At 42.2% G+C, this 26212-nt stretch overlaps 1 pseudogene; it reads right to left on the bottom strand.

Annotated features, from left to right (window-relative positions):
- Positions 1-16440, bottom strand: part of LOC114903835 — a 179274-nt pseudogene extending 162834 nt beyond the window's left edge.
- Between the last annotated feature and the right edge of the window lie 9772 nt (positions 16441-26212).

The raw sequence follows: 26212 nt of genomic DNA, 5'->3' as shown, positions 1-26212 counted from the left end.
GAATATGACCTTATTTGGAAATAGGGTCTTTATGGAGGTAATCAAGTTCAAATGAAGTCATTAGAGTTGACCCTCATCCAGTCTGACTGGTGTCCATAAAAAGAGGGGTGGATTTGGACACAGAGACATGCCCAGAGGGAGGACTGTGTGAAGAGACATGAGGAAAGCACTGTGTGAGATTGGAGTTATGCTGTCACAAGCTAAGGGGCATTTGCGAGTACCAAAAGCTGGAAGAGGCAAGGGAGGATCCATCTTTCCTTTACAGGTTTCAGCGGGAACGTGGCCTGCCAACAGCTTGATTTCAGACTTGTAACCCCTAGAACTGTGAGACTATACGTTTCTATTGTTCCAGGCCACCCAGTTTGTGGTACTTTGTTATGGAAGCCCTAGAAAACTGATATACCATTTATTTAGTTTTAAATTTCAATAATTCTGTTTTTCATTTTTTCCAGAAGTATAACATGACTTAGTCAAAGCTATTTCTTTTTGTTGTATGGCATCTTGTTCTTCCATCGTGGCTTCCAATCTTTCTTTTATGTCTGTTTTGAATATGTTTATTTTTACTGCCTGCTTCAGATTGTTCTATTATCTTAAATTCTTAGAGTATTAATCTCCCCTTTTGCTCTGCCTGTCTGCTTACTCTCTCTTTTGAAGGATTATTTCCTCTTGTGATTTGTAATTTTTTCTTTGAGTTGGCATGCTTACTTTTAGCAAAGGGTTTTCCCCATTTGGGGGAGGCCCTGTGCTCCTTGGGTTGTGAAAATACTTCTGCAGAGTAGTTTTGCATTTTCTTATGATAGGCATCTCAGTGGTTTTATTGGTCTGCAGCCAGTTGTTATTTTAATTGCTACACTGAAGTTTCCTGCTGGGTGGATAACATGAGTTCAGACTCTGTACCCTGCATGCCCAAATATGCCTTACAGGATCCTGACTTCATATGGGCTTGTCATTCCTAGTTCCCCATCTTGCACAAGCTTTATTCTACCTTTCCTGTTACTAAGTGGGCAACTGAACCCCAGCCTCTTGCCATTTTTTGGGCCAATATGTAGACCCAATGTCCGGCTGGGCCCCCGGAGCATCAGTTTACAAATGCCAAGATGGCGACTCTGGCTATGCGTTCTTCCTATCTATTACCTGGGGATTTCTTCTCTCTCTTTCTCATTCTTTCTTTCATGTTTGGTTCTCTTTCAGAAAAATGCTACATTTCTCCCAGCATTTCTATGCATGTTTAGAGGAGGGAGACCGGGGACTGTGCTAGTGCGCTCTGCTGTTTCACTGGAACAGGAAGGTGGGACCTACGTCTGACACTGAATGACAAGGAAGAACTAGTAGTACATGCTGATAGGGGTTTTAAGGAAGGAGAAATTGACTCAAGAGTGGGAACAGCCTAGCACTGCAAAATGCTAGGTAGAGTTCAGATAAGGGAGGGTTTAAATACTTTAAAAAATTATTTTACACGTCAGATTCAGAGCTACATGAGACGACAGAGATGTCCATCTAACGTCCAGCATGATCATACTCGCACAGTGTTGTTATTTTCTACAGATTGACACCGTTCCTCTTCTTCCTGCTCTTCCCTTTGCCTTTTCCTTTGTAGAAACAAAAAACTGCTCTGTGAACCGCAGGAAGCCAGGTTTCTTCAGGAAACCCCACATGGCTTCAAAACCTCACCACGCTGATTTAGTCCTCAAGGCAGAGGACGGTTGGGAAGAAAGGAATTAGATGTGTTTCCAGGGCGTTTCAACCTGTAGTTAATGGAGGAAGGAGACTCAAGTCAGAATTTTTGCTTTTAATTTTTAATTTCATCAACTGTGACTTCGTTGTCTGAAAAAGAGAGTGAAAAGCAAATCTCCTGCTCCGCTCTGGAAATGCTTTCAACACTCACTCAAGTGGGGATAGCTATCTAATCTAACTACTAGAAGGGGTTGCAAAAATTAAATGAGAAAACAGAAGGGAACATGCCTTAAAATGAAAATGGGTTGCATAAGAGAGACACAGTGACCTAGTGGTTCAGCGCATGGACTCCAGAGCCACACTGAGTTTGAAGCCCTAACTCTGCCGCCAACTGGCTGTTTGGGAATGTTGCTTAAATTATCTGTGCCTCAGTTTCCTCGTCTCTAAAATGGGGATAATAACAGATGTACCTCTTAGGGTTGTTGTAGGGGTTAAATGAGATGTTATAGTACCTGTGCTTAATAGAGTAACTTCTCAATGAGTGTTACTTTTTTATTTCATCCCTTGATATCATAATCTATACAAGACCTAGTCTTAGGTCCAGGGACCCCAAGCAGTTCTAGAAATAAGATCAGAGTGCTGGGGAAGTCTCCAGAATTGTACCCCCAAATATTCTGTGTGTGTGTGTGTGTGTGTGTGTGTGTCTTTGTGTTTGTGCATGAGTTTGTAAGGGGGTGGGACATTTTTCTTTGGAGCCAGTTCATATTTTTTCATCAGATTCTTAAAAACATATGAAACCCAAAGAGGGTTCAGAAGTACTTCTGTTTGAATCTAAGGACCTTAGAGGTAAAATAGTCTTTGCATTCCCCAAAGGCTTTATGGCTCTTGTTTAGCTCAGTAAACATAGGTTGGGAGCAGGGCACTGGTCTATGGCAGTCATTCAGCCTTGCCAGAGACACATTCTCACCCGGGTAACTCTGTACCTAGGAAGGACCCAGACGGGAACCCAGAAGATCACTCAGATGATTTCTGCTGAAGGCGATCAATGTCATGACTTCTGTTATGGGCAATTGCAGTGCAAGGTGAGTCAAACTTATTACTAACATGGTCTGTGGAAGGACTGAGGATTCACTTAACCTTTCCTTGAGAGTAATGTAGGACTTCATCCCTTCTCGTGAAGTGCTATGAGAGCCGTCTGGTCATTTCCAGTGAAAACCAAAGGTCATGAGATTGGGAGACCTTGGTGAAGTATCCTAAGATTCATAATGGGGGATGCGCCAAACTTGCTAAATTGTAAGAACCATGACACTCCTTTCCCCTATCCTTTGAACCCTTTCTTGCTTTGACTCAGCCCAGGCATTTAAACACTTGACAGGGCTTCTAAAGGTGTAAATGTCTAACTTTTTTTCTTTTTAATGATGTGTGTCATCTAAGTAGCGATGCCATCAATAGGGGATGTGTTTCTGTTATTTTTTTCTCTTCTGCTCTCAGATGCCTTTTAACATATGTAAAAATATTTATATAGTGTTTCAAATCTGCAGCATTCAGCACAGACATGCTCTTTTTGAGCTCTCCCTTTTGGTAATATATTTAACTCAAAAGAAGTCATAGGCATATTGGGGGCAGGTAGTAGGTACAAATCTGACAAAAAGCTAATGAGCTCTCCTGTGATTATCACAGAGGATGGTGACTCATTAAATCTCATTTCCTGGGCAAGTCCACATAGGGAGAAGAAATGATCTCAAATAAAAGCCTGAGAACCTAATGCAGTCAGATTCATGGGCATCTGTGTAAGCAGCCACGTGATAATCGGTGCAAATAGTGAAATGTTGTAATGAGGTACTCTGACATATTTAATTGGTTACTTTATTAAATTTTTTAATGGATTTGTTGTTTTCTGTTAGGAATTAGCCCCATAGCGGGGAGGGTGCTGAAAGCAAGTGGGGTTGTCTTTTGGTTGGATTCAATCCAGGCTCTTGTTCCCCTACCTGGTATCTCTTTATGTGTATTAACGTTATCATCGATATTCAAGGCTATGCTGAAAAGAGGGTCAGGATGGTTAGAATCCATAAAGGCTTCCCCTTTTGGTTCCCAAGCATATGAGTATCTGCTTAGAATTAATCCTCCTCCAGCTTCCTTAGAGTGAACCATTTTTTTTCCTAGGGGTTTTGCACTGCTAAAAAGAAATTTTTCCAAAAAAGGGCAAGCCATAAGTAAGATGAAAAAGAGAGTGCAGTTTGTTTTTGACACCTTAACTTCCTTTTAAATATCCATCTTCACCTTCCCGGCATTTCCTTTGTATCAATATCTTGCTTCTCATCATTAGGTCCTGGTAGCTTTCTAATCGTCAGTTAGTTAAATAGCTTAAGATATTGTTCTTCTCAGGGACTCATAGATGCAAATAAATGAATTTCTAGTGGTAGAATTTTAGATGTCGTAATAGGTTGTGTGGGGTCACGATATTTAGTATGTCTGAAATCACACCCATTCACCAGGCCAGCTTTATTCCTTCATCATCCCGTGTACATGGGCACTGGACTATTTGTGAGAGGAATTGTTGGTTGACTGGTGAGGGGAGATGGAGCAGGGCTGTGTGGTACCTGTTGCCAGATGACCAGTTACTACCTCATCTCATAATCTCGTTTGAGAACGTCGTCCTGAAACAGGAAAGATCCCTCTCGGCTTCATATTCTTCCGTAACCTTTGCATTTCTAGATTCTATCTATGTTATCAACTTCTAGACTTGCCACTAAGACCCGTGGTTTCTGCCACCACAACCATGAAGAGAAGGATTACCCACAGATACGATTTAGTTTTAAAGGGCCGCGGGCAGGATTCCTGATGGAGAAGTCATTCCAGACAGACAGCCTTTTCATAGCAGAAATGGGTTTGCCAGTGTGAAACATCAAGATGATTGAGATTAATTCAGGTCCCAACTCACGTTCACGTTAAACATCCAGTATTTGAGGCTCTTCATCTTTTAGGGTCGCAGATATCTAAGGTAACGTATTGGGGTAGACCCTGCCAAAAAAAGGGGGTTGGGGTATGAGATCGCAGTTCAGGTTATGAAAGGTGAGGGAGTGAAAGCGTCATATTTTCTGCATTCAAAAATGCACATGAAGAAAAGATTTTGTCTTATAGTTCATAAAATCATCTTATAGTTCATAAATATGCTTAATATAGTATTTTGTTCTTTTCTCCCCAGAGATCTGTGACTAAATCTTATGTTGCTTAGAATTTAGGAAATACTCTTCACTCTCTCTAGGCTGGAAGGTCTTATTCACAACTTGTTTGCATTTTGGCTTGTGAAATCACCATGACCAACTCTCTTCTACTGCTGATGAGAGGAAGGCCAGGCAACTCTCTAAAAACAAATAAAAGGCATTCAAGTTGCAGGAAACACAGCTTAAATATGATCAGTGGCTGAACTGACTGAGAACTGAGGCAAGCTGTCAGGGCCAAGTTAGGGGTATTGTGGGAAAACGTAACCCAAAGGTCCCATGGCAGACCTGACGTGAGGGCCGTATCCCATGTTGGAGCCCAGGACATAAAAGAGAATGGGCAAGTTCAGAGCAGCGCAGGTTTCAGAATCTGGGAGCACAGACCTACAGAAAGATATGCTGGTATGTGTGCTAAGAAAAAAGGTTTGGAAGGATACACCCCTAAGTGTTCACAGTGTTGGGGAATGGGGTGCTAGGAGAAGGAGACTTAAACGTTCTTACTTTTACGTCCTACTCTTCCTGTTGCTAAAATATTAGATAATGAGCATGTAATTTTTTTTTTAATTTAAGGAGCTATAAATATTACTAAAGAGAAAAAATGAATGCCAGAGGTGAAAACCATTTGCAGCTTCTCAGCTGCAGGCCCGGTGAATCTTGAATAATTTATTTAGACAACGGCTGGCACCTGCTCTCCTTCACTGTGCCCAGCACACAACCCTCTGTCTCTCGGGCCTGCCCCTGCCAATATGGGGCCCCAGACGGTCTCCCATCCAGACAGCGGAACCAAGACCCCTTCTCGAGTGATTTCCCGGGCAGTTTGAAGGAGATAGCCTAGTTACAGGCCGTCGAGGTTACTGGCTCAAGAGCTCCCCAGGAGGGGCCGCTGGCCGGGGTTCCCCTTCTCTGAGCCTGGAAGGGTGTATGGCTTGTTGCACGCTGGTGGCAGAGGGAAGGATCCGACGCCCTGTTTCATGAAAGTGGACAATTAGCTTCCCACGCCCTAGGTCCTTCGATCCGTATCCACTTAGAAATGAGCTTTGTTTTCCCCCAAATGCCAGGATCTGGGAAAGCTAGGCATCACCGTTGCTCCTGTTTTCGGGTACCACGTCAAGGCAAAGTAAAGCAGAAAAGAAAAATCTTTCCTTGCTTTCTCTCTAATGTACATGGAACAAGAAAAAGAAGGTATGGGGTGGCCCATCTGTGACTGTGAGTGGAAAGCATCTCCTATAAGCCCTCATTCGTAATTTGAGTAAAAGCGGGGAGGGGAGGCCGTGAAAATGACCAACACCGTTTCTTTCTTTTCTGAGATGTTAGCCCACAGGCTGTCCCTTCAATTTATTTGAATTCTTGGTTTTCCAGAGTCACCTTCATCCGTGTTACGTTTTCATTCTTCTGTTGTCGGCTTCTGGCCTGTTCCTAAGCATCATTTTTACTTGAGACACTTCTGCAACTTTGAAAACTAAGTCCTGGAAACCAGTGTGGCTGTCTGGGTGTGTGTACGGTTTTTAAAGTGGGTGCTGTTTCTGAGTTGAAACAGAATCTGCAAAGAATTCATTAACTTTAACTAGGGCGAGTAATCTTGCCTGGCCCTCCGTGGTAAAAGTTCTTAAACTTACATTATCCTTGTAAAAAAAGTAGCCGGGAATGGCTTGCTGGTGGTTTGGCCCACCTCCTTGCCTTACTGGGGAACTGTAGCCAAATGGGCCTGGGGTGGAGGGTGAACCCGAATGAAACATTCCAAGTCTCAGGCAGCGACAAGCAGAAACGCAGAGTTGCTGTGCTGGCCGCTGCTTCTCACCTTTGTGCCTGTCTCTTCCCTTCAGACTTCAGTGGTTTTTTCCAGTGTCCCCCTTTGAAAAAGATTGATGTCGCTGGCAATGGGGAGGGGATTAACATGAATAACAAATTATTCTTACACGTTTGAAGTTATAGGCCTATTATAGTTGCCCTTTAGGGAAACACTGGGCTTTACTGAGCTATCGTGATTCTCAACAAATTTCAGTAATTATTAGTGCTAGGAGTTGCGTTGCTTGGTTTCAGCTCAGCTTGTACAAAGTGTCTGTGCCTTTTGAGAGGCTCCTCTGACTACCTGATTCACAGTGAAGGAGGCTGCCTGGGGTAGGACAGTATTTCCTTACCTGAAAATTTGCAACTAAGTTTTCAACTGTCCGAATAGTTTTCATCTTGGGCCTCAGGGGTGACAGAGACAAAGGGGAGCAGGTAAAGGGAATCTGGGGAAACTGCATTTGTTCAGGATGGGTTGGAGGAGAGGTTGTGGGCCCCAGGTAGGAATGGCTTGTCCTGACAACCCAGAGTGGTGGTTGGAAAATAGAAAAGAATTAGAAAGAGCAGATTCGAATCTCTGATCTAGGCCAAATATGTTGTGTGACTGTGGCAACTACCTAACCTCTTAAAGCCACCGTTTGCTCATCTGTAAAATGGGTCTGATAAAATACTAGTTTCAGGCAATTTACAGAAATAAATACAATAATAACAAGTTTTGGGCTTCCCTGGTGGCGCAGTGGTTGAGAGTCCGCCTGCCGATTCAGGGGACACGGGTTCGTGCCCCGGTCCGGGAAGATCCCACATGCCGCGGAGCGGCTGGGCCCGTGAGCCATGGCCGCTGAGCCTGTGCGTCTGGAGCCTGTGCTCTGCAACGGGAGAGACCACAACAGTGAGAGGCCCACGTACCGCAAAAAAAAAAAACAACAAAAAAAAACAAGTTTTAACTGTGTACATGCTCTTTACAACTATTGTTTCTAGTGCTGCTAGCAGTAGCTTGCCTGTCTCTTGTATCTGAAGTTCTGGTGATAGTCTTGAAAAAGAGGGCCCTCCCATGAGCTGTGTAAAGCATTTGCATGGAAGAATAGGGGTCATATCAATATAATAAATTACGTTAAACATGTGTGCATCCATATTCAAATCCCAGCATTGCCAATGACTAGCTGTGCCATCCCCAGAAAGTTACTCGCCATTTCTTTGTCGCCATTTCTCTATCTGTAAAGCAACAGTACTTACTTCACAAGGTTGTCATGAGAATTAGGTAAGGCAAAGCACTGTAATGCACTTAGATGAGTGCTCTGAAGTTGGTATAACAGGTCCCCAAACCTCCTGGGCAGCTCTATACCTTCCATGATGATAGGATGAGAACACATGTGACTCATCACTTCTTAGGAGGCGCTGCTGTCCTGCTCCCCAGGGGCAGTTCCATCTCCCCCTCAGGGGTACCATATTGGCACTTTGGGAATGGTTGTGTTGGGCCATTTCTGGGTAGATGTTTGTGTGGCATTGATCCCTATGAGCAGTGTCTCTACCCCAGACTGCCCTTTTTCCTTCAGGACAGTGACCATCTGCTGCCTGAGTGACAGCAGCATTCCAGATTTTGCCATTAGTAAGAAATTCTAAATCCCCAAATCCCAGGCAGCCATGTCTCCATCTGTGGGAAAAGAGCAAGATTTCCTTCCGCCCCTCACCAAGTGAAACCACCCTATCTGGGTGAAATTTCTGATGCAAGGGAAGTAGATGCATGAAAACATGGTGGAATTAAGATCAGCTGTTAAGATGATTCAGGCAGGGGACTGAATAAAGTAACACATGTAAAAATCCTTTCTTTAGGCACTTGAAATAATTCCTTTCAATATAAAGATGATGACCGCCACACAACATCCTGACTGAAGGTGACATGGGAGGCAGCAAGTGATCTAAGACAGTTACCATAATTCGACACCAAGAAATAAAGGTGCATCTTGTTTTATATAAACCTTGGTGTGAAAGGCTGCATTTCCAAAGAGAAAACCACTGTTAAAAAAAACAGAAACAAAAAACTGGGGCATGTTGGGATTGAGTTTATTTGCACAAAAATCAATTTGAATCAGGCAGTATTCAATCTAGCAGATAGAAAGGAGCTCCAAGGAGCTGTACGAAATCAAAGACTCTTAGAGCCAGAGGGAATCGGAACAAGGAAGTTATACTAGACAGAAAAGTGCATTGGTTATTGAAAAGTCACTTTCCTTTAGGGAATGGCAGGGATCTATCAGTCAGATTACGTAACTAGTGCTGATCAGGTGATTCCTGATTGACTGGTTTAAGATTCCATGGTGACGTAGGGCTTGGCGTAAATGACTCCATTTTAGGCCTGTTATCTGGTTTTGAATAATTCCCCCCTTTTCATCATATTCTCAGTGTATCTGAGAGATGTGAACGAAATTTAAGGCATTAGCACTACTCCCAGACACTGCTCTGAGGTTTTCACCATTTCTTCTGATGCTCTGTGTGGTATTCACAGGTCACCATGTTGGTTTCTCATTCTTTAAATCATTCTCTTCATTCCTTTTCTTACATGCTAATCTTAGGGAGTCTAGTCACTTGCTTGGTGGTTAGAAGTTGAGAATAAGCATTTAAAGCTTTTGAGAGAATACAGCACACCAGGGAGACTACTATGATTATTATAAGCAGGATAATTCCCAATGTCTGGAGTGTACTTTGGAGCCATGGTCCCCATGACCCAAATCAAATCAGAATCAAATAAGTCAAAGAAAGACCTCCATTAAAGGAGTCACTTTAAACCAACTGGCTTGTTCAGTGATCTTATGTAGCTGAGTCTCAACTTCCCTAGAAGTGTCAATCCAAGTACAACAAGTGGTGTGGGCCACAGCACAAACACCTCCTTGCTCAGCTTAAAGATAATCTGAGGCTATTCTATTATCAGGAACAACTTTGGCCAGAGAATATATGGATCATTTTTGGGTGGGTATAGCTTTAGCAGCAGGTTCTACAATATCTTCCAGAGTTAAGGAGAGATTCCTGATCATAGCTTCATTTGCACTTACTCTTAGCCAGGGCAGTAGGGATCGGCCACAGGAAACTAATTTTGAATCATGAATACCTCCTGGTAATTTCCATTTGAGTCTGTGGCCCAGGACTGGAAAGGTGACAGCCATGGAGGTCAGTAAAATTGAAGGTTCTGTACAATGCACAGGTGGTTTTATTCTAGTCACCCTTGCCTGTGCACCTTTTTTGTACAGAGCCTGGATGCAAGTTTCCTTGGGTTTCTTGTTGTTAATCAGAGGCAGGGAAATGGACTCCCCTGGTTAAGGAGTCTGACACAATAGAGAAGCAGCTGAGTCTGTTCCAGAGAAACTGAGGCATTGGAAATCAGGGAGAAATTTGTGATGGGCTGAAGTACAGTATCACTAGCATTGTGGCAAATCCAGCAGTCATTTGGAGGTTGGATTACTCCCCCTTGCAATGGTCTGAGATATGTAAACAATGCCATCATCTTTCCAAGCCAGAGCAAGACAAAAGAAGAATCATAAAGACCTTCATGCCGTAAGAATTAGGAAGAGTACGGCCAGAAAAGGAGGGAGGAATGGAAAACAATGTTCTTGATCTACTACTGTCTTGGGAGGAAGCAGTTTACCTTGATGTTGGCTGCTTCTCTTCTTCAATTTTGAGCTCTCCAGTGTTCACATAGGACCAGATGTCATGTGGAGCCTTCTTCAGTTTTGAAATACACACCCAAGTTTCAACAGCTTGAAATTCGGCAATGATGTCAGTGGTTAAGAGTACTTGATAGGGTCCTTTCTGTGAATCTCACTTTTGCAAAAGCATCAGAGTAAAACAGTAACTGTCTGTAAACTACAAAAGACTTAAAAATGCCCATGGTTAAAGATCTGATGAGAGTTCATTATAATGGAACTGATAAGGAAATTTGGTTATTTCTGTGACGTACAGCATTTAAAAATAATAACTGGAATTATGACTGATAACATACCAGGACGTACTAGATTTTGAGGAATTTCCTACAATTTCTAGAACACTTATTAATAACATGCATCCGTACAAATATAACTTAAGAAGGCTTATCATCACTTATTTGACAGTGCTTCCCATGTAATTGAATATACTAAATACACCTAATTGGTTTAACAGCCCTCTTTTGCAAGGTGAGAGACAAATCCTTTGAGATTTCCAGGGATTCTTTAGGAAATCTCAAAGTTACTTTGAGGTCAAAAAGACTCCTTTTAGAATTTGGTTTTGGGAATTTGTCAAAAGGTTTGAACATTTGACTAGATAGGATCATGGATTATTATGAAATAATACCTAATTATCTATTTAACCAAAGTGACAATAGAAAATTTTAAAGGCAGATACTGAAAGTTACACAGTTCTGAACAAAACTTAGCTCTTTTAAAGCTAAGATGACTGGGTTTTCTTGAGTAATTAAAGACCAGATAAAGAGAATGTGAAGCATAATAAATTATTTTGGTAAGACACAAAATCTTTGCTTTCTAGGTAGATTGTCCAAAAGGTAAACAAACAAACGAACCAACAAAAACCAACTTCTATAATCTCTTATCAAGAGCAGACCAATAGTCCAATAAAACTTTGTTGTGTTAACAGAGAGAAAACAAAATTATAATTTTGTACCAGGGACTTCCCTGGTGGCTCAGGGGTTAAGAATCTGCCTGCCAGTGCAGGGGACACGGGTTCGATCCCTGGTCTGGGAAGATCCCACATGCCACAGAGCAACTAAGCCCGGGTGCCACAACTACTGAGCCTGTACTCTAGAGCCTGTGCTCTGCAACAAGAGAAGCAACCTCAATGAGAAGCATGCTCGCTGCAACTAGAGAAAGCCTGCACAGTGCAACGGAGACCCAACACAGCCCCCCCAAAAAAAAAACCAGTGTACATTTGATATTAAAATTCATTATTTAAAAACAAATACATCCATTCCAATCTTAGCTTGACCACACATAAAATTCCTTTCCCAAAATTCCTTTTCCACAAACCTTTCACAACTCTTTTGTATCCATTCAGATTTCACCTTATTTTTTTCTTCTTTCTCATTGTGGAACAAGCAATCCTATTACTTTCCTTACCTACTTTTCATATACAGTTGTTTCCTTGCACCTATTATTTCTAATAAGTTTTTTTTTTGTTTTGTTTTGTTTTTTTTTTTTTTTTGCGGTACGCGGGCCTCTCACTGTTGTGGCCTCTCCCGTTGCGGAGCACAGGCTCCGGACACACATGCTTAGCGGCCATGGCTCACGGGCCCAGCCGCTCCGCGGCATGTGGGATCTTCCCGGACCGGGGCACGAACCCATGTCCCCTGCATCAGCAGGCGGACTCTCAACCACTGCACCACCAGGGAAGCCCTTCTAATAAGTTTTAATTACATATATTGATTAGAATTCTTAACCCTTAGAATTCTTTATTCCTAGTGAAAAGGAGGAAGCAATTGTGGACTGTCTGTTAAGCTAGCATTCTGTGGATTGGCAAATTTATAAATACATTTCATAATTTCTAGGAGCATATTCTTCCTAGTAGTAAATTTTCCATTGTGGACCAAAGCATGTTTACTGATAGACCCAAATATCATTGGTTCCTCTGTAAAAGGAAACGAAAAGTGGATAAGCCTGTGTTCAGTAATTGATGTCTCAGTATTTTATCTTATTTGAAAATGATCTAGGTATTGAGTGAATATCCATCATTTTAACTTATCTCAGTATAACTTTAAAGTTTCAAGTTCTCAAAAAGGTTTTGGAAACTATTTTTAAAAAGACATACTGTGCAACATAATTATTGTTTAGAAGTCCATTTATAAATTTTTGTCTTACATCTATTTAATTCACTTGTTCTTAATAATTAAATTTAGATTAGTCATGAAAATTTCACAAGATTTTAAACAGCTAACCATCATCTTATTTTTCTTATTGACAGATTCTGTAACAGAGATAACATCAGCTGTTTTGACCTTTAGTAAGCCTAGGTAGATTAAAAATATTGGATTTAGGGCTTCCCTGGTGGCGCAGTGGCTGGGAGTCCGCCTGCCGATGCAGGGGACACGGGTTCGTGCCCTGGTCCGGGAAGATCCCACATGCCGCGGAGCGGCTGGGCCCGTGAGCCATGGCCGCTGAGCCTGCGCGTCTGGAGCCTGTGCTCCGCAAGGGGAGAGGCCACAACAGTGAGAGGCCCGCGTACCGCCAAAAAAAAAAAAAAAAAAACTATTGGATTTAATGCTGGTAACTGTATGCCATGCCTATTTTAATTAAACCAACAAACGTAAACTAGCTTTTATTTACTAATGATTGTCCTAGATCATGTGAACTTGAAAAACATTTGGGTTAGTTTCTATATTTCTGAAAGTGTATTTGATTTATATAAACACTTATCTTTAAGCCAATTAAACAGAGCTCTTTACAAATTAATTTTGGTAATGCCATTGGAGATGAAAAAAATCACACGTTTATAACATACATACATAGAAATACATAAACATACGAGCAGGTGTAAACAGAGATCTTACAGTTTTTGTTTTAAAATTTTAGCCACAAAACAGGTATGATAATGCAAACTCACTAGGTTATAAAAGAACAGTTGCATTCAAATTGTGTTTCTGGCAGATGATATAAGTTAAGGTCATCTGCTTGGATGGCTTAAACTTTTTACTAATTATTTGTAGAAGAGATTTTAAGGTTTTTCATAGGCCAGGTTTTCAGGATAGCCTTTTTTTTTCTCCTTCTGATAAGAATTACCTTGGTTCATGGAGAAGACCAGGGAGAACACTTATATCTTAAAATGCACAGAGGAAGAATGCAAGTCCCACCAAGAAGGACTTTTGTTCCCTAAGCCCAGGTCTTTTACAATACCCGCAAGCCTTTTGAGATGATAGGGGAGGATCTGGGATTGGTAAAAAGGATAGGTGGGCTTTGAATTGTTTCTAGAGCTGCATTTCTGTTCTTGTAAAGACTTGATTTGTAAGACAGTATAGTTGTGTTTAATTCCTCAAAAAAATTGATTTGCAACCTGAATGATATCAAGGTGCTGACCCACTCATCCAACTATATCACCTTTAGTTTACTTCTTTTTATCAGAGAGAACATCTTCAAGAGGGAAATCAAAAGGTTCCTGTGTTCTAGATTTAGAGCTGTGTTTCTTTGGAATGTTTTTAGTAAATCCTCCCACAAAAACCTTCAGAATGTTTTTATTTCCCTCTGGGTACATAGTTTCATTTTAGGTTAGGGGAGAAAGTCTAAAAAGAAGTTCCCTTCAGGCTCTGAATATCAGCTTCCAATTTGGCCAACTTCTGACCATAGAGCTACTTAAAAAAATCCTTTTGAATATCTTTGTCAGGTTTGAGCCAGGACAAATAGTAAGTACCCCTGGCAGTACTGAACAGCTTCATGAACATGAGAGGTACCCTCACATAGGGTGCAAAAAATACTACCTTCTCAAGATCGAGAGCCATTCCCAAAGATAACAGAAGGAAGGAAGGGAGGAAGGGAGGAAGGGAGGAAGGGAGATTTAGATAATTCTTCTGAGAGCTGGCAACAGTTGGTAGGACCCTAGCTGAAAATAGAATGCAGGGCTTCCCTGGTGGCGCAGTGGTTGAGAGTCCGCCTGCTGATGCAACACGGGTTCGTGCCCTGGCCTGGGAAGATCCCACGTGCCGCGGAGCGGCTGGGTCCGTGAGCCATGGCCGCTGAGCCTGCACATCCGGAGCCTGTGCTCTGCAACGGGGGAGGCCACAACAGTGAGAGGCCCGCGTACCGCAAAAAAAAACAAACAAAAACCCAAACAAACAAAAAAAATAGAATGCAACTCACCTTTGTGTCTGGCCATATTTTTAGGGCCCCCAGGGTGATGGTTGCCAACCTAAGTTCTCAGGACACAAAATGAGACAAACAAGGGCAAAAGCTGTCCCTAGGAGAGAACAGGTCAACAACCAGTGGGTACCCAAAAGCACAGTCATGAGTCATAATTCAAAGATCTAATTCTTACATTTTTTGCCTGCCAATCTGAATTTGGAAAGAAAGGGACAACGTAAAACTTTACCATCCTCTCTCCATCAGGCACTACAGTTAGAGATCTGGGAGAACTGACTGACTTTGGTTCGAATTCTCACCCTTTGCCGGCTTCTGCCGGTTTTCCCAGGATCCCATCGACAGGTCTGGAGAGAGTGGGTGTCCCAGCGGGTTTCATCCTGGTCACCAGATACTGTAGGTGAGGAAAGATAATTTTTCTTGTACTCTTTATGGTGAGTGCTTAGCTGAGACCCTCTAGGGCACCTCCTAAATGGATAAGCTTATCTAGGTTAAAAGTTCTCTACTGTGGCCACTGTAATTCAAGATTATCTTTGGTAAGGTTAACCTACCTGTTCAGCCTTAAAACAAAATTTTATTCACCCGAGGCCTCACACTGGACCTAGTCCAGCTTATGGTCAGACCCAGTCTGACCCTGGACCCCATCTGGTTTCTAAGTCAGCCCAGTCTGACCCCAGATCCTGTCTTGTTTAAGTCAGACTCAGTCTGAGCCCAGCAGATTTCTGGACCCAGTCTGGAAAAAGAGATGCTTAAATAAACTCTGAAAGCACATAATGCGAAAGCTTCGGAACTAGGTTCTAAAAGGGACTTACCCACACCTCCAGAGACAGCGAGAAAGGAGCGAGCTCAGGCAGCTCACAGGTGCCTACTACGCCTGTTTGTTTGCTGCTTCTGGGGGCCTTGGGGGTCTCCTCAGTTTCCTCTTTGACACCAGAGCTATCAGAGCTCTTGAATTTAATTTGTTAAAAATTGGGCTTGCCTTTTCTGTGTTTTGTTTTGTATTTCATTTTTCTAACCATTTGTATTGCTTTTTTACAAAAGTATTGACCCATGACTGATTGGAAGGGGGAAAAAATGGACTCTTCATCCCAGATAATTCAATAATTTGGGGTGTGTCCACAGAAAGCTTAAATGTGTGGACTCTGGAGTTATAGGTCCTGGATAGGTGACCTGGTTGTCTGGATGACTGTGTGAGCGTAGTATCTGCATGACTTTGGGTAGCTTGTCCTCTTCTGCCTTGATTTCTTTATCTGTATAATGGAGGTGGTAGTGATTGTACCTACATCATTGGATTGCGAGGAATAAAGAGGTTAGTAGTTTCAAGGCTCTTAGAAAAGTGCCTTGTGCAGGGTAAGGGGTCAGAGTGTTCTAGGTATTGTCACTTGCCCTTCCAGACCTTATTGCTCACCTGTGTCGTTGTGTAGGCCAGGGCTGATGACTTACGCATTGTGACTTTTGAAGGCCCTAGGTATTTTTGCCTTTATGGGCTTCTTGTTCCATTAAAAATAATTAAGCATTATATTTTATGACCTTGTTGATAAAAAGCTGAGTAGAATCCAGGCTAGATTCATTATTATATATTCATTATCATTGTATTCATTTTTTGCTTTTGCTTTTAACATATTTTTGACCGGAGTCATATTAAGGCCACAGGCGTTAATTTCTGCAAAAAATCCCCCAGCCAATAATGTGTTAAAGTAAATGAGAACAAAACCATTTCTGCAGTCCCCTAAAAGCAGGTTGGGTCCTGGGCACTGTACTTACTGTGGAAGGTTCAGACAAGCTGGAGCTATAGGCTGAGCTGCCCCCGGTGCAAGCTCTTCCTTCCCTTGCTGGAATGCTCTTCTTTCGAGCATCTTCTCTTGAGCATCATTTCTTCTCCTCTTGAGCAGCTCCTCTTCATCATTTGAGATTCCACCCAAGCTTCCTTCTCGGTCCATCCTATGTGTACTGCAGTTTTATAATTGCGCGTTTACCCATCTATCGCCCAGGCTAGACTATAAGTTCTTCAAGCTCAAGGAACACCTCTGTCTCCCCAGGACTAAGCACGCTGTAGTCACACCAGTTCATTACTTAATGTGGTTGGATAAAATGTGTCATTGTGGAGGGAACAGCATGGATTTGGGCCTCAGAGAGTCTTCAAAGGAGGTTTATTTAGAAACTGGGGAACTTCCCTGGTGGTCCAGTGGTTAAGACTCTGTGCTCCCAAGGCAGGGGGCCCGGCTTCGATCCCTGGTCAGGGAACTAGATCCCGTGTGTCGCAACTAAGAGCCTGAACGTTGCAACTAAAAGATTCCACAAGCCGCAACTAAAGATCCCATGTGCTGCAACGAAGGTCCCACTTGCCACAGCTAAGACCCTGTACAGCCAAGGAAAGAAAGAAAAGAAAGAAAACAGTAGAAGGTTAAGGACAATCTTTTTATTCTCATTTTGGGCTAGTGCCTGAACACTGAAAGAAAGAAGATAGAAAGAACATAGAAGAACACCGAAGACAGAAAGGATTTGATCATCAAGTAGCCAGAGCTAATACAGTTGTCTGAGCAGAGGAAACTCCCCATTGATTAACATTAATGGGAGCTCCATTCATACGTCACTTGGAGAAGAGACCCCTAAAAGCTGATCTGCTGCCTCATTAGAAGCCAGTCAGATGCTTTCAGTGTTGAGTAATAGGTTTGGCTGAGCTGACTCCAGAAACAGAACAGCACCGAGGTTCTCTGCTAATTTCAGATGTGGTGGCGAGACTGGTACAGAGTGGAGCCCTGGCACACGGATGTGGTGGCTGAGCCACAGGATAAAAATCTCTACGGGGAGATGGTCCAATTCGATGAGGTTGCCTGCTACAGCATATTCCTCACAAGGCAGGCACATGCTTTATTTCTCAGCATTGCCCAGTCTCACCATCCACTGACTCTTGCAGGGGTGCTCCGCTTCAGGTGCAGACTGAGCACCCAAGAATCTTGTCGAACACGCAGACCCTGGGACACCCCCAGAGCTTGTGAGTCAGCGAGTCTAGGAGGGAGCCTAAAACTCACAGGTTTAACAAGCAGCTCGGGTAAATGACGTTGCACATGAATTAGATCAGACTTTAAGAACATGGACACTGCTGACTAGGTTATCTTTGAACAAGGGAGAATCCTTCCTTCTATGTTCTGGCTCCAGTGGTCTGGATCCATAGCTCTTGGTGCTCATGTCTTGGATGCCTGGAAACTAGCATAGTCCTCAAGCATGAGAGGAAACAAGAAATACTCCCTCTCAGCCCCCAAACATCTCCCCTGCAGATCCCGAAGCCCCCGTTTTTCTTGCTCTTCTGGTTTTAGGGGCTGGCATGTGGGCATCTGCAAGATAGGGTCGTCTCGCTTTTTTCCCCCTCTCAGAACTAAGTCTTGTGCTGTGAAACCAGCTCTCTGGAACTCTGCACTGGAGTTTCATTTACTATTAAGGGCTCTAATGAGGAGGGACAGGCAATTATTATCATTTATTCCACTAATTAGCCAGATAATCATTCATTCTGAAACTATTCAGGATTGGAAATCTGTTCATTTTGTGCCCTTTGTGTAATGTGGATTCATTTCGTTTTTTTCTTTTTCTTTTCCTTTACAAAAACGGCTGCTTTGTTTAAATGAGGGGCGAAGGTAGGGAGTGAGAAGAGGAGAATTAAAAAAGAGAGAGAGATAATTTCTGAGCTGTGAAGATAATGCAACAAGGAGCCAGAGTCTATAAAAACGTCACTTTTCAGTCTCTGAAGGCATAATGCTTGATGATAACCATAAAACACGTTAGTGCAAAATGAATTGCTGTTCTGTTCAAATCCTTAAACGTACTACTGTGGATGTCACTGGAGATATGCAACTCTTTTCTCCGATGCCGAGGTATATTTTATCATAATTTGTGGGGTGGGTGACAGCCTTGTACACATGATTGCCTTTTCCTGCTCAGTTAGCTTGTGAAGGTCAGAGTCCTTTGGCCTTTTACGAATGTAGGACTATTAAGAAATGAGCAGGATAACTGAACAGCATGGAGAGGAAACTTTATTTTTCTTTACTAATCAGTACCTTATGTTTTCATGGTGTTTGCTTATAGCGAGCTACCATTCCACTCTCCAGGTTATTTTGGAGGTGGGAGGGGATGCTGTTGTTGTTTCGATGCTCTGCATCTTATTTTTGTTGTGAGATGCAAAGAACTTCTGGGAGGCTGGGATTCATCTTCAAAAATAAACTGTTCAGGGGCTTCCCTGGAGGCGCAGTGGTTGAGAGTCCGCCTGCCGATGCAGGGGACATGGGTTCGTGCCCCAGTCCGAGAAGATCCCACATGCCGCGGAGCGGCTGGGCCCGTGAGCCATGGCCGCTGAGCCTGCGCGTCCGGAGCCTGTGCTCCGCAACGGGAGAGGCCACAGCAGTGAGAGGCCCGCGTACCGCAAAAAAATAAAAATAAAAAAACTGTTCAGGAACACTTGTAATTTCAGGTAGCATTTTTTTTAGATGGATATTTTAATTAATTTATTTATTTTTGGCCTCACGGCATGCGGGATCTTAGTTCCCTGACCAGGGATCGAACCTGTGGCCCCTGCAGTGGAAGCACAGAGTCTTAACCACTGGACTGCCAGGGAAGTCCCTCAGGTAGCATTTTTTTACGGTAGATCATTACCATGGAAGTTGTGCTTCTATAGGTTGGTGCTTCTATAGGGTACAAATGCAGTATGGCACACTCTTTGTAAGTCAGGTCTCCTAGATATAATGAGCCTGGTAGATTAGGCTGAGAGTCTGTGTATTTGTTTGTTTGATTTTTGGTTTTGTTTGTTTGTTTTCTGTGACTTCCATTTTGAGAATTAAAACCAGATCTGAGGACGATAGAAGCTGTAGCCAAGGATCTCAATCCAAGGAAATGTGAGATGGTGGCCATTTCTCATAGAAATGGAAACCCTTGGTAAGCATTGGGGTCGGAGAAAGGATCCTAGCAAAAGGTAGAGGAGGTTTCACCTCCCTGAAGGATGTCTTAGCTAGCTCCCATAACTTAACAAGACACTTTTCACCTTGGAATACTCAATAGGTTAAAGGATTCAGTGTAGGAACTTCTGGCCTAAACGACTCTTTTCTCTTATGGGCTCCTGTGTTGTCACTAACACTGCAAATTGCTCAGAGGTCTTGATAAAAGCAGCCACTAATGCATAAATAAGTCCTTATGCAGGAAGTTCAAGGAACCATTGTTCTCAGATCTTTATCTGCTTCTACTAAACTTTCAGAAGTTCTATCAGAGGGACACTTTTATACCCCAGAGTGGGGGAGGTACCAGGGTTAATTCTGATAGGAGCAACAGCAGGAAAAATGTCCTAGTATCTATTCTACTCACCACCACAGTGATAAAATGTTTACTGAAAAGGATAAAAGGAACTTTAAAAATAAGAAGCCCTTCACAGCATTGAATGTTTAGATCCTAACAGGTTAATTTACTGGATTTGATCTTTATACTTTATATAGAAGAAAAATAGAAGAAAATAATGTAAATGAAAGAAATGTTTACACTGCTTAAGAGTGAGATACAGCTACTGAATCCAAGAACCACTTTAATGTAGTGCTGACATATTAAAAATGAATTTGATTATTTTAAATAATTCTGCTCTTTTCTTGAAAGCACTTTCAAGAGCTCCAGGGGAAGAAAAATGTGAAGGTACTAAAAAACTAGTCAAGCTGCATTTTTAAAAGATTTTAAATAACCTAGGCTTCTCCTGAAGGTCATCTTACTAAGTCACCCACACTGCATGATGACAAAGAAATGGAGATAATGGACAAATGCCGGAGGTCAGGGTTGAATACGAGACACTTGCAGGGACAAAATTTTGTAATGATCGCTAAAGGATAGAAATGAGAAGTTGAGAAAGAAAATGGCTGAAATAGAAAGCACAGGTGGAGCTGGACAAGGGCAGCTGGAAGTTGTCTTCCTGTTGTAAGATCCTATGTTTAGCACAACATTTGGGTGGCTGTGGGAGCATCACCTTTTAGTGTCGATGGGGCTGGATAAAGGCCATGGCAGCAGCTGGGGGAATGTTTGCTCGCCTTACGAACAAGCCCCCAAAGTGGCAGTTTCTCAGACCTTGAGACACATACACAGGGTCGTCGTCAAAGTAAGCTTTGGGGTCATTAAAGTAAGCTTTGTAGGCAGTGGTTCCAACTGGGCTGAAATTGAGAACCTGAGGTCTATGTGAGACCAGCATTTCCAGGTGAACCTGCTTGTGGAAACCAAAATAGGTTTTCCTGATCAGTCTCATCAATAACGGGTTCCCTTCGACCTGTCAACGCTCGCCTGCATCAGGGTATTTGCCCTTGCTGTTCTCTCTTCCTAGAATGTTCTTCTCCCAGAGATCTGTGTGGTTTGCTCCCTAACTTCATGAAGGATTCTGCTCAAATACCACTCGTCAGCGCTGCCTTCCTCCCCCAGCCACCCTATTGAGAACAGCTTGCTATCACTCTCTAACCCCACTCTTTTTTTTGGCTGCACAGCATGTGAGATCTTAGTTCCCCGACCAGGGATCAAACCCGCGCCCCCTGCGCTGGAAGCGCAGAGTCTTAACCACTGGACCACCAGGGAAGTCCCTAACCCCACTGTTTTTTTTTCCTTCCATAGCATTTATCATCACTGGGCATAACATTTTTGTTTGTTTGTTTGTTTGTCTCCCCTGTTAGAAATTAAGCTCTGTGAGGATGGGGTCTGTGCCATATGGAAGCTCCCAGCAAGTTGAGAATTACTCACTGCTCTATTCCCAGTGCCTCACCAGTGCCTGCCATAGCGCAGGAACTCAGTGAATGTTTGTTGAATGAGTGAGTAAATAAAAACAATAATAGCATCCCTTTTCTGTGCACTCTCCCTGTGCCAGTGTCCACACTGAGTTCCCCACACACTGCAGTGCCCTATAAGCTAGGTGACCGCTATTTTATACCCCATTTTACAGACAAGAACACCCTCCTAGTGATCCAACATGCACAGGCCCTGCTGTAAGGAGTACAAAGCTGACCTGAGGATACTAGCACTCTACACCTTCTTCCTGATAAGAAATTTGCTGTCACACGCAAAGTTAAAAATAAAATGAAATTAAGAAAGCATCCACATTACAAAAAAAAGTTAATAGGAAAGGAGAACTTGACTCAGAAGGATTTCACTTTCAGCAGGCTTCTTGGAAGGGACCTTTTGCTTAGGGTTGCCATTTTGGGAAAAATGGAGATGCCTAGTTAAATTTGAATTTCAGATAGGCAATGAATGATTTTTTTTTTTTCAGTATTGAGCATGTTCCACATATTGTGTGGGGCATGCTTATGCTAAAAAAAGTATACGTTATTTATCTGAAATTCAAATTTAACCGGGCATCCTATACTTTATCTGGCGACTTTACCTTTTCTGGTTTCCATTTCTTTTTTTTTCTTTTTTTTCTTTTATTGAAGCATGGTTGCTTTACAATGTTGTGTTCATGTCTGCTGTACAGTAGAATGAGTCAGTTATATATATATTCCTTCTCATATTCTTTTTCATTATGGTTCATCACAGGATATTGAATATATTGATTGTTCCCTGTGCTCTACAGTAGAACCTTGTTGTTTATCCATTCTATGTATACTAGTTTGCGGCCGCTAATCCCTAACTCCCACTCCTTCCCTGCCCCCCCCCCCCACCTTGGCAGCCACAAGTCTGTTCTCTATGTCTGTGAGTCTGTTACTGTTTTGTAGGTACGATCATTTGTGTCATATTTTAGATTCCACATATAAGTGATATCATATGGTAATTTTTTTAAATTTGCTGGTTTCCATTTCTAATGAGACAGAACAAAAAATAATAATAATGAAAATAATAGTAATGCAAACCATTACAGTTACCACTTCTGTTCCCCAGGAGCTATGTGCTGCCCTTTGCGTATATCATTTCTAGTCCTCACGAGAACCCTGCATGGTAGGTAGTGTCTTCCATTCTTCAGATAAGGAAATTGAAGCTCAGAGAGGATAAGTAATTTGCCTAAAGCCACACAGCCAAAATGCCAGTTTTCCTTCTGTAACACTTATCATCATCTAACATAAAATATTCTGTTTGTCTCCTCCGCTAGAAAGTAAGCTCAGTGAGGGTAGGGTCTTTGTCCCAAAGCACATGTTACCAGGTCTCTCTCTTTGCCCACTGTTTCCTCTCTATGACCCCCCCTCTGTTCTCGGACGTGCTAGCTTAGAGCCAATGCACGAGCAGAGAGGAGCCATTCCTAGCTGGACCCCAGAAGGAGCTGCCTGGGATCTGAATGCCCATCTCTGCCTCCTTGGTCCTCACACCCTGAGCAACTTTTGTGCCAAGTCTGGCCAGTTCCCTGTGGGATCATTGAGACATGGGACTTCCTTGTTATTACTCTTTTTTTGTTTTGTTTTTTGGTTCACTGGGAAATAACTAAGGATAAACAGAAAACAGCAACAACTTGTGCTATCTCAGTTCCAGAGTCACATGCACTTTATTCTCAATGACAATATTTAACAACAAAATTGCTTCATTTCAACCTCATTGCATTCCTTGAAGTGGGAGTACTATAATTTAAAAATAATAAATTCAACAGAGTGAATATAGTGCTTTCATTAATCCCCAATACTGCTTATTTTCAGCACTTTTTAATTATTTGGGTGTGCTCAATAGATTTAGCTGAAGTGGAAAAAGAATCATTCAAATTTCAGACCATTTGCAATTATCAATTTATCTGCTGTTTTCCAGCCAAGTAACTGAACTTCAGAGTAGAATGTGGTTTGAATGATTTCCTCCCCACTCTCTGCCTGGTATGAAACAGTGAATTAGTCAAGTAAAAATGTCTGTGGGATTGAAGGTGCTATAAACAAGGGCATCATATCCTCTGAATTATCAGCCAGCACAGGTGATGTTGATTGCGTGTCATGGTGTCCCAAGGACATCCAGAGTGACAGTGGAAACTTTCTGCCTCTATGCCTAAAGTAAAGTATTAAGGTAATAATCTAAGCATTTCACTTCTAACCTGCACTTTGCTTGATTCCCAAGTATTTATTTAAAGGATAATATGCAATTGTAAGGTCTTTAAATACCAGAACTTAAGCCAGATACAATACAGAATGCCCCCATTGAATTTGAATTTCAGGTAAACACTGAATGAATTTTTAGTACAAGTGTGCCCCAACTATTGTGTCCTGTATTTTAATTTGCTACATCTGGCAACCCTTTTGAGGACCAAGACGCTGTATCTTATTAACATGGAATGTTTTTTAAGCATGGCATGGTTGTGACTAATTATAGTGGCTGGAATTTTTTTTATTATTATTATTTTTTAATACTTTGCTGTTTTATTTTATTTATTTATTTATTTATTTATTGCGGTACGCCGGCCTCTCACTGTTGTGGCCTCTCCCGTTGTGGAGCGCAGACTCCGAACATGCAGGCTCAGCGACCATGGCTCACGGGCCCAGCCGCTCCGCGGCATGTGGGACCTTCCCGGACCAGGGCATGAACTCGTGTCCCCTGCATCGGCAGGCGGACTCTCAACCACTGCGCCACCAGAGAAGCCCTGTTTTATTTTATTTTATGTTTATTTAATTTATTTATTTATTGGCCTCACAGCATGTGGGATCTTAGTTCCCTGACCAGGGTTTGAACCCATGCCCCCTGCATTGGAAGCATGGCATCTTAACCACTGGACCGCCAGGGAAGTCCCAGTGGCTAGAATGTATTGAATGATTACTATGTGCTCAGCGTTCTCCTACATGCTTTACATTTATGATCATCCAGGCTTCACAGTAATCCTGCCATTTAGGTGTAGTGTTCTTCCATTTTATAAATACAGGAAAATGAGGCTTGGAGAGGTTAAGGTACTCGCCTAAGATCTCAGCAAACAGGCGGTGGTGGTGGGTGGTGGCTGAGATTCTTTACAAAGACCTTTCTGTTTTCACTACACTATGCATTCTAATTAAATGAAAACAAATGACCGGCTGCAGATGAGATCTTGTGTCTCAATAACTTTTCTTTAAGGATACAAATACAGTCTTAAATTCATATGGACAGACTCAAGGTTGAGTTTTGCAGTGTATATGTTAAGGCATACATGCAGAACTCATCTGATGGGCAAATGGACTGGCCTTATTATTATTATTAAAATAATATCCCTTATTATTAAAAGGAATTTCTTAACTATGGCAAAAATATAGATTCAGAGTGTGAAATGGAATGGCAGTAATTGGACAAAGGAGTGAAAGCGGCTCCCAAACAATTAGTTGTTTTGAACTCAGTAAAGTGGCAGTTCTTTCATTTAATTTTAATCTCATTATGAGTGGCCGGGAGGTGTTTACATTTAATTTGGGGGTTTTTGAATTGTGGGTTTGCTTAAACATAGGCTCCATCTTCTAATTGGATAATGAGCAAGTTCATTTGCAAATGGGCCCAGTTCCACGCTGAGGGTCTCATCCTGACATTTCTTCTTAAATATCTACTGTGCGTGATTATTGAAAAGATGATGAAACAGCATGGTGAAAAAATTCAAAAGAAGAAAACAGCGCCCACAACACAGCACAATTATTTTCATTTTTGCACATTCCTTTCCTGTTACTAATTTCTGAAGTGTCCAGAACTGACAGAGATTCCACGGTGCTCGTTAGAAATGAACTCATGGTTTCTGTCAAGAAGAAACTGCCTACATGGAAGAAAAGGCAGATGAGGGAAGAACACTCATCTTGTAATCTGAAGCAATTCTATTTTTCGTTCTTTTTTAAAATTCCATAAACAGGGCATGCAATGAAATTTTAAGTGTTTTTATTTTTTTCCTCTTTCACCGTAATTATTCTCTTTATTTTGGAGGCACTGAGGTCCTAAGACTTGCTTTCTGGATTCTGAGATCAGGAGGTTCAGGCACCTGCCATTGAGTTAGAAAGGGACTGACATTCAGGTGGGACTTCTTGGTCCCTCCAGCACTGATTTATTGAGCACCCACAAGGCCCTTGGCGCTCAGCACTAGGTTAAGTACCAGGAAGGAACAAACACATACTGAACTTGAACTTGCCGCACCGTGACAGAAGTCTGAATTATTGTGGACAGGTAGCAGCATTGTGCTGATGGACTAAAATGACTGATATGACGGGAAGCAAGATCAGAGGGTTGTGATTCTTCCAAGAGAAGCTGCCCCCACCTAGGACCAGCGTTCACTCGTGCCAGGAAGGACTGGGGTCATTTGGTCACAGCTTGTGCCCTCGATCAGTTGACAGTAGTACTGCCTGAGATGGGAAAACTCGTAAAACATTTAAAGAGAACAGTGATTTGCCAGGAAACGAAGGGAATTCAACTGCAGCCCCCATAGAGCGGCCACATGATGTAATACAAATTGTTCCACCACAGGATCAACGCAGGGACCTTGCAGGAGCTCGCCACACTAGCAAAAATGAAATGATTTACATTTGGAAGCCACAGCTGGTGTGAAAATAAACATCGAATCAGTTCCTTCCTCTAAGTCCATGTTCCATTAGAATAACTACGGTAGGGGACATTTTTCACATTTTAATTGGTGTTTTGCTGATTTTATCAGAATTTCTGCTGATCAAAGCAAATTGGCTATTTATTTATTTTGCGATGAAGCTAACTGTTCAGTGTAAGTTTAATGTACTGTAATGAATTTTAAGTATCCTCCTAGTCAGATTACAAAGTGTTTGAATCAAGATGGCCTTGTTATATACTTAAATTATTAATTACTCA

The sequence above is a fragment of the Monodon monoceros genome, unplaced genomic scaffold, assembly GCF_005190385.1.
Source record: "Monodon monoceros isolate NGI ecotype Baffin Bay Population unplaced genomic scaffold, NGI_Narwhal_1 Super_Scaffold_21, whole genome shotgun sequence".
Classification (NCBI taxonomy): Eukaryota; Metazoa; Chordata; class Mammalia; order Artiodactyla; family Monodontidae; genus Monodon; species Monodon monoceros.
Note: the sequence above shows the minus strand (reverse complement) of the source record. Positions and strands in the feature narration are given on the sequence as shown.